The 8565-nt window shown below is 42.0% G+C and overlaps 1 protein-coding gene across 1 annotated transcript in view; it reads left to right on the forward strand.

Moving 5' to 3' along the window:
• The window catches only part of LOC109627805 (KATNB1-like protein 1), a 32595-nt gene that overhangs the window by 6762 nt on the left and 17268 nt on the right, over nucleotides 1-8565 (forward strand). The gene's annotated exons all lie outside the window — the stretch shown is intronic.

The raw sequence follows: 8565 nt of genomic DNA on the forward strand, positions 1-8565 counted from the left end.
CGCCAAGTTTGAAACCAATAAGTTGAATGTTTCACAAGACATAGGTTCCATTGACAAACAGAAAGACAGACAGACATTTGTAGAACTAGTGGGTGGATGCTGCAGTGGCAAGTCCAAAGAAATCAGCAAATTAAAAAACTGATCAAGGCCAAGCTGTGGAGCAGATCTTCCATAATCGCTGTCAGTTAGTGCTCAATCTGAATTTAGATGAGCACAAAGAATAGGCAGCTGAAACAAGCCTCAACATCTGCAGCTCTCCTCCTCTCTTCCCTTCTTCTCAGAAAGTATTGCCATCAGACACCCCATCGTTGAAAACACCTTCGCCCCATCATCTGGTCCTCTTTAACACCCGTCACCGGACCCGCCCGCATGGGCTCAGTTTTTGTGTGATACTTCAGCTGGACCTGGCAACTACTGTTTTTTCTTCATTGCTGTTGGACCATGAAGGAAGAAGTAATTTTTTTACTGCCACCTCATGAAGGAGTCATTTCTCCACTTTCCAAAGGCAACAATCGGCACATGTTGTTTTTTGCTAGAGCTGACAGTGTTTCATTGTGTAGAAAAAGGCCAACAATAATTTTATTTGGAAAAAAATGTATGCAAATATATGCACTTCCATCTGTTTGTCATCTGTGAGCCTCGGAAACTGTTGCTATGAAGAGAGGCTGTATATGATTCCACAGCCAGCTGACCATAGGAGGAGCGGATCCAAGCTGACAGCAGGTCAAATGGCAAACTACGATTCCACTGGGGATGGTGGAAGTGAGAAGAGGACATGAGGAGGCAGGGAAGACGGATTTGAGTCATGCAACACAAAAGAGTGAATCACGCTGCTCTGCAGGATCGTGTAACTGGTGCCTTGATCCGTCACAGTTGTGGAAATGCTGGAATCTATGTCATGATTGGAAAGACACTCCACATGTGTACGCCCAACAGGAGTGTGTGCTGACAAGCCTTCTCACTTGTTGATTAAGTCACAAGTGAAAATATACATGCATACACACGTGTCAAAAAGGTGATTTTCTCATTGATGATCTTTCTAAAAGGAAAAAATCATTCAAGAGAAAACAAAATCTTTTCTATATACATGTGAATGACAGTCATGCACTGAACCAGGCATGACGGCAACTCTTCCTTTGTTTAATTAAGTTTTTGGTCCAGTACTACATTCAAAATGCACAAATATGAAATACATAATAATGTTGGTTTTCACTTTTCACTTTTTGCAACTTTTGACTATGCAGTTTTTATAACAATATTCAGAATTCCATATTCCATTTGTGTATTCCCAGTTTGGCATTTATTTCATATTCAGCTGTTTCTAATTAGGACATTATAGGACTCTGCGTTGTTGAGAATCCAAATAGACGACAGTTTGCAAGACTGAGACAGAGATACTCCCATCTTAGGTTATTGGTGTCTACATATCTGCATGTAAACAGGAATATTAGTGGAATTTGTTTTTTCATTTTGTGATATAAACAGAAGCAATATTGTCATTTTCGAATCAGAGCAAAGAACTGAATATTTTGTGCATGCAAATGTCATCTATTATAATAAAAAATAGATATATATAGGTATATCAGTTCTTGAGAACCCTTGAAAAAACATCCATCTATTCCTTCTCTTCAACTGCACCATCTTTTTTTCTCTACATACGCACATTCCCTGCTGGTCAGCATGTGTTCAGCACGTGTAAATAGCTCATGGGTTTTGGGGATTCAATTGAATCAGCAGAATTTTATTCTTAAAATGTGTGTGATTATATTAAGGACATGCAACCCAAACTCACCACTATACCTTTCGAAAACACAAACCTACCTTTTAGTCTGAGCTGTTCTTTGTCCCCTTGCTAATGTCTAATTGAGATGACATTGGAGCAGACGGCAGAACACGTTTGAGGTGGCAGTAAAAACACAGCAGTCTGCCACGGGACTGTGTATCCTATATTCATGTTGGTTTAGGTTTGGTGGGAGAACAAATATTGAAGTCTGATTTTGAAATGACGGTTATGCGCCTCTTTTCTCCGGAGCTTACATAAAGAGATGGCGACCACAACATCCCTCCTTTTCTCTGTGCAGCCACACAGCACCAGCCTCACCAGACATCTCGTATGACTGCTGTCAGCATGGTCATTAAGTCTTTCAGTCTGGCTCTGTTTAAACAAGCTCCTCTGGTGGCCAGTGGCCACACAAAACCAATTCCCAGCCCTGCGATGATTTGCTTTTCTCTGCCCAAATTCATGCCTCGGTCCATTTAATGGGTAGTCAAACATACTTATTCCAAGGTACAAAAAACACTCCGACTCTTGTTTTTCTTTGCTTCCATTCTGCTTGCAATGGTACAAAACCTGCCTCCACCTGTGTCTGTCATCACCCCTTGTGAGGGGGCACTCTTCTATTCACCAGAGACTGAGCTAAATGCTATAGTGCAAACAATGATGATGCTACAATGCTAACGTTTAGTAGATATACTGTAATATTTACCATGTTTCTCATACAACATATCAGCCTCATGTTTCCCATAGAGGTCAGGGGCCCTGCAAAGTCAATAGGCTTCATCTTCTGAGGACCATGAATGTCCATCCAGAAATTGATGGCAAGTGAATCCAAAATTGTTAAAATGTTTCAATCTCAGCCAAATGGCCCAAATTAAGTGTAATTAATGGATAAAACATTTATGCACCATTTGTGTCAAAGAACAGCACTTTGTTCTCTTGGTATGTTTTAACTCAAAGATGCCAAGTTTAATTTGGTCTGAATCACACTGATCCAGACGGTCCAGAAACAGAGACATAAGGTATCTTCTCGAGTCCAGACAGGGGACATACCTATCTGTCTGAATTGTAGCATTTCATCAGGCCAAGGACATCAATGTTCACTGATGACAAAACCGTCTGGTACTGCTGGACAGATTCCCTGAATATTTGGTAGTCCATGATGTGACGGGAGGAGAGAAGTTTGTTCTTTCAAGGCTACATCGAGGGCTACACATTTTTTATCCCTGAGCTCTTTACAAACACTGAAAACCACCTTAACGTCAGTAGGACAGTCTTAGTACGATGACATTCTTTCAAAACAAAACTAGAAACCATCTCCCAAAGATGATTACCTTTACAGCCTGAAATGTGGCTTTTAAGACAAAGACAGCTTTCAATGTTGCTCTCTCTCTACCCTCTTTTCATTTTACCTCTTGCTCAATTACAGGCGATCCTCCATCCAAACTCAACACACATACATTCCTGCCCCTTTTCAGCCAGAACCAGCAGCCACATAGGGCGCTCTTGAGTGTCTGACCCAGTTCAGACCTGGTTTTAACATCCGTCCTTAGTGATCCGATCACAAGTGGTCAGCTCTAAGTACAAGTGTGAAAGCAGGCAAGACAAATTGCCTGCTTTCAGACATGCACTGAACTCCTCTCCTGAATTATCCAGAGGGGCTGTTTCAAAACACAAATGTCTGAGTCAGTAATCATGGACATTCTCTGGAGTTTCTCTTTAAAGCCCTATAGTAAAAACTCTGGATAATGTTCGAATGAGCCCAGTTCTGAATACAAAATGAGATAATCCAGACAATTCACTGCAAGCAAGTGGTCCTGTTGATGACATCTCCATGACGCAATGGACACAAAACTAAAAAATACAAAAAGGATACAATACTGAAAACAGTGGTGAGTAGCGTGTGATGTGAGATCTGATCTGAAGTGTGAACTGATGAACCGAGAGCTTCCTCTTCTGATCAGATCACTCGGGATGAATGCTGATACCAGGTCTGAACAGGGCCTTTAAGACCATCAGAGTATACTGCCCTCCATACAAGGGGAGGCCTCCCCATGAACCTGAGGTGAGAAAACCTGTTTGTCAGATAAGAAATAGTTTTGAAGAAGAAAAAAGTTTTGACTGCGTTCCATGACATGGCTGTATTTTTGCTGAGTGCTAAAAGATCTATCACTGCCAGCTGTCCTGCCAGTGGCTTTGTGGATGCCACTGGAGTTCCTAAAGGTCCTCTAGGTGTTGAAATATATTCTTTTGACTAGAGTGAGGTCAAGCCCTTGTCATGACACTCTTACAGAGCTATACGATTTCCTCTGGGCACAGTTAGGGATTGCTCACTACTGTGTGATTGTCATGTCAAATAGCAGCAGCTGGCATGTGTTTAAAATGCTCAGAAGGGCTTGTGGTTTGCTCCCCACCGTTTGTTTCCCAACGTGAGGAGTGTGAAGTATGGCACTACACGTGCAAGGGAGCTTGAGAATACACAGGCTCAGATGGTAAGAGTTGAGGGTTTTGAGTGCAAAATCCATTACTTGTGTTAATCACCTCATTCCTATCTAAATGGTTTTAAAACTAGAGCTTTAAAGGAGCTCTTGTGTTACCGCTCCTATAAATCTCTGGACTTCCCGCTGACCTTTCCTTTGCTACAGCTCAGATCTCAAGAGCTGATAGTGAGATGGATTTGTACTCAAGACGATAAAACTGAGGTATTTACCTCATAAAAAAAGAAATGCAGATCTGAACGAAGACAAAAACAATGCATTCGATGACAAAAACTCCAACGATGAAAGGTGATATTTGGAGCCCAAAGAGACTCCCTGGCAGGAACAATATTTAATTGTTCATAAAAGCATGGATTCTGTGAGAGCATTTGGTCATCAGTGCCAGCCTGAGACAGAAAACAGCTCTGCCGTGGAATTTGTGCATGACGGAGCCTGGACAGCATGTACAGGAGTTAAATGGGTTGGATCCTCAGGTCCAGGATATGGTGAGGGTTTGTCTACAACTATGGTGTCTATAACACAACAGGTTAGGTGTGAGCATAAAAGGTTGGCGCTGGTGCAGGGGATGAACCCTACAAATTTACATCGACCAAAAGGTCATTTTTGAACGCGAGCAAATCCTTCTTCTCAATCAATCGATGGCAAAAGGTCTGTCATCATGGTGTCGACTGATCCGACTTATATCATTTCACCAAACTATACTGACTGACTTTTTTGATTCAGCAGACTGTAACATGGCACTTTTCTAACCAAGTGACATGCCACAGCTCTGCCTGCCAACAGCAGCCAATGTGGTAGCACACCCCTGTTACAGCTCTCGAGGCCCCGACAAGTGTTTACTCTCAAAATAAATAAGTTGAATCTCTGCCCCCTGGCACAAAGATGGTGCTTCCTGCAGACTGAGAGGAGACTCAGGTTGGCCTAGATCGTCTGTGTGCAGAACAACATGACCTGTGTATTCCGAAGCTCCGTGTGGAAGATCAATTATTTAAAAAAGAGAAGATAGGAGGAGGCAAAAAGATGTGGGGCCCCGGGTCTGTTCACTGTTAAATTGCAGGATGTTGATGATGATGAGCCCTCTAGTAACAAGACGTTTTCTTGCTTGGCTAAATTAGAATAGTTAACCTAATGTCTTCCTGATAAATTGCTGCATTTCCATCTGGATGGTTGAGTGCAGAAACAGTGCTACTGATACTTGCAAGCTTCATTTTTGAGTTGCCTGTTTATGTGGTTGTGGTCAGAATTGAGTGGAAATGTTTTTCCATATGTAATGAGTGATGGTTGAGTCATTCTATACAGACTTATCCTCTACACCCTGTCCTCTCTGTCAGGTACCAACATCGCTCTATCAGGTGCCACTTCATCATCAATAACTGTGATGATCCAGGTGTAGAATCTGAATTTACTTTGAACTGGATGTTATTTTACACCAAAACAAAGGTGGAAATTGTTTATGCTTTTAAATTCAATGGAAAAAAATATATTTTAGGTTTGTTTGGTCCACAATGCGTGTCTACTTCCTCCCACTGAAAATAATGCTAAAATATGCCAGATACGGGTACTGCCATCTCGCACTGGTGACGTCATTTGGAGCCAGAGTCGACACAGTATAGTGATCGTGGTGTGGAGCCGGACTATTGAGATCTGGCTGATACACATGCTCAACCAATCATGAGCCAGTCTCAGGTGTTAATCATGACTGAACTGCCTGTTTTTATCACATCAAAAAACGAATTAAAACCAAAGTTAGTGGAAAAATAAGCATTTGGACAAACATCAGTGTGATGTCAACTACCTAAAATAACAGAAAACATCTATAGGGGAAAATCAATGATGTGGCATGTCCAACATGCTAACATGGAGGAGGTGGGGAATTTAAAGCAGCCAGCCACCAGGAGACAATCAAGATGTCTATAGCAGTCAGCTACCATTGAGGTGAAGTTGAGTCATTCGAACATTTAATCAACTTCAACAATTCATCTCTAACTTTAACAAATTTAAGTAATCATCCATTTATTCAATATCTTTTAATAACTATTTATCCACTTGAGAGTTCAATACTAACTTTTTAGACTTCATGCTTTAAATCACAAACTTCTTACTCAGTGTGGATATAACATCCAAATGTAACTGCCAATTGACAAATCTGTTGAGCTATTCTACAATCTCTGCAAGTCCTGCAGTGGTTGGGAATCATTACTTTGTGCAGAAGCTGAAGCTAATGTCAACAGGGCAGGCTAACTGTAGGATTCAATGAACAGACACTCACCATTGGTAACTCTACCCTTGACCAGGATCTACATTGTTGGCTCCTACTTACTGCAACAACCTATAATACACGTGTTCTATGTAAACAGTCTTTGCACATTTTAACAGCAGACATGTGTCTCCTTGATATAGTGAAGTGATTCACACCCTTAGTGCTGTGAGGAGACAGTATTCATGCTGTTTGCCTCCCTGTGGTGTTTTATCAGTGTAAGTTATTTTGACCCCGGCAGCTGGCCTCCTATAATCTACTATTTATCAAACACACAGTCTGATCTGTTTCAGTTTACATATTTCATATTGATAAAATGTGTTTCCCTCACATAGTTTTTATAAAAACAAAATAACTTTTACCTCAGACTTACTGAGGCATAGCGTGTTCTCAGTGCACACAATGTTCCTGTCGATGTCACACTCTGAAGCGCTGTAATCCGTTGTGGTGTTGATGTTGAGAGTGGAATTATGGTAAGAATGTGCAGTGATGTTCCTGCACAGACCGTACTTGGCTGTTTTTTCGCGGCGGTGGTCTGAGGCTGCTTAGTAGCGGCGCTTTTGGTTCTGGAAGAACGTTGAGCTTCGGGATTGATGAAATATCCCTGAGATCCAGGATCTGAGGGGCTTGAATTCACTACACATGTCCCCAGTCTCCACGGTTTAACCCTCTGATCAAAGACCTTCTCCCTCAGCCATGGAGGGAGATACCACACAGATGCCCTCTCTAGCCTCCTGACGGAGTGCATTATTGAGCAAAAGAGCTGCTCAAACTTTTAAAAATAGATAAATAATACTGGTAAACCGCAGAGATTAACTGAAGTGACTTAAGAGAAGTCTCACGGCTGTTTGGTGAGGAGAAGAGACCAGGGTTTACTGAGCCACAAGCTTGGGAACGGATAAAAAGCTGTTGATGTGTCATTAGAAATTAGCCCGCTGCAAAGAAATGAACTGTGGGAAGGCTATGTGGTCATATCAAGGCCCCGGGATATTCAGTAGTCTGACCAAACAGCAGGTTCTGTTTTACTAGGTATTTAAGTGGGGATAAATTCCAATGTTACACAAACTCCAGTCAATGTTGTAGGTCGAACTACCAGAAACATTGGTGTGCAAGTAGGTATCAAAGAGAGGAGTTGAGTATTTCTGAGGATTGTTATCAAGCTGCTTCATGCCACAAAATGTGATAAGTTGATTACTCCACATGACCTTGGTCGAAAAATTCCACGAAACTGACAGAAACTGTTAGAGGTAAATTGCCAAACATAAAGAAGATAAAGAAATGCTAGAAAAGCTATTGCCTTGTTATAACGCAAGAATCAATTACTGTCAACAAAGCCTTTTACCCACAACACCACAAACCTGCTGTGCCTCTATCAGAGGCGGTAATAATCAAATTACATTTCACCAACAGGCATGCGATCCGATGGGACGTGTAATTTTCTCCTTGCTCTTTATTTCCTGGATTGCAATCAATGTTTTTTTTTTCCCCCAACTTCTTAGGAAATCACATGAACATGAAAGCCACGTGACTTGCTCATTATTTAAGACAAGGACTTTCCATCGATTCATTTCTGCATCAAACATTAGATGACAAGCTGAAAAACAATCCACTTTTTACAGGACTATAAATTTGGCTGCTAACAATTGTAAACAGATAGAGACAGAGTGGAGGCTACAGTCTGGCAGCACATGCTCTTCTCTGCAGCCCCCGTCTGGTCTGTGCAGTCTGCACCGCTTCTCTCCTGTGTCTCTCACTCGGTGGGAGACAACAATATACAGAGTACAGCGGGAGCTGGTCGGAGGTCAGGAACTCAGTGGTGGGAGGGCCTTCTCTGCAAAGCTACTTTCGCAATCATGAGGTTTTGTGTGTGTGTGTGTGTGTGTGTGTGTGTGTGTGTGTGAGTGGCAGTTAGCAGTGGGTAGAAACACCAAGAGCACGTGAGTGTGAGGTGTGAGCACTGTCGGTTCCTGCCAGAAACCGCTGCGCTGCGGGGCATCAAAATCAGAGAGAAGTGCAACAAATCCGAGGGTAGA

This window comes from Paralichthys olivaceus, chromosome 12 (assembly GCF_024713975.1).
Source record: "Paralichthys olivaceus isolate ysfri-2021 chromosome 12, ASM2471397v2, whole genome shotgun sequence".
Classification (NCBI taxonomy): domain Eukaryota; kingdom Metazoa; phylum Chordata; class Actinopteri; order Pleuronectiformes; family Paralichthyidae; genus Paralichthys; species Paralichthys olivaceus.